The sequence below is a fragment of the Cannabis sativa genome, chromosome 4, assembly GCF_029168945.1.
Source record: "Cannabis sativa cultivar Pink pepper isolate KNU-18-1 chromosome 4, ASM2916894v1, whole genome shotgun sequence".
NCBI lineage: Eukaryota > Viridiplantae > Streptophyta > Magnoliopsida > Rosales > Cannabaceae > Cannabis > Cannabis sativa.
Genome location: NC_083604.1, coordinates 8,921,102 through 8,921,893, shown reverse-complemented (window position 1 = coordinate 8,921,893; position 792 = coordinate 8,921,102). Strand labels below are relative to the sequence as shown.

General features: G+C 30.6%; 1 long non-coding RNA gene across 1 annotated transcript; it reads right to left on the bottom strand.

The window, feature by feature from the left end:
* Window positions 1–234: 234 nt before the first annotated feature.
* Window positions 235–724, bottom strand: LOC133036647 (uncharacterized). The gene is made up of 2 exons (XR_009687225.1): window positions 576–724; window positions 235–486 (listed from the first exon to the last, which is right to left on the bottom strand). It is a non-coding gene; the product is annotated as an uncharacterized LOC133036647 (long non-coding RNA).
* Between the last annotated feature and the right edge of the window lie 68 nt (window positions 725–792).

Genomic DNA, 792 nt, shown 5'->3' with positions numbered 1-792 from the left:
CTGAAAAAATTAAAAGAAAATTACAGTTTTACAAACATTGGATACTTATGTCGCTAAAAATAAACATTGGATTTATACCGCTTACAAATATAAAACTTTAAGTACTTATGCCGCTATTTACGCTAATATTAATCAACATGTAAGATAAATATAATCGATACACAAATACAATATAGATAAACACAAAAATGCAATGTTTCGGATTAGGATTAAAATTTATTGACACAATATATATATATTAATTAGGTTAAAATTAATTAATTAAACATGTCAATTATATAACATGAACACAAATACACACCCTTAAAATACATATGCATACCGCCAACAACCACACTGACAATTGAATATTTACTCAAAACATATAAATACTCCTAAATCTTAATCAAGGTTTCCTCAGTTATATTATATATATGTTAGAAAATAATATTAAAGACAATTACACAGCAAAGTCTGTGGTATTGGTACGAGCACATACACGCCAACCTATAAAAAAAAACAATAAATAAATAAAAATAAAGATAACAGAAAATGAAAATAAAAAATAAAATAAAAGAAGATAACACAGTACAGACCTGTTTCAGTGGATCACAACAGAAGAGGGTCTTCCACGAAATGGAGACCCATCATCATCCATGACATGCCCATCCATCCAAGATGCCCTGCCCTGCCCTGCCCTGCCCTAACCTGCCCTGACCTGCCCGGCAACCATTACGGGTAGGTAGACACACTATTATATAATGGGGATAATTTTATTAAGGGTAAATACTATTTTGAACTCTCTGTTTTACA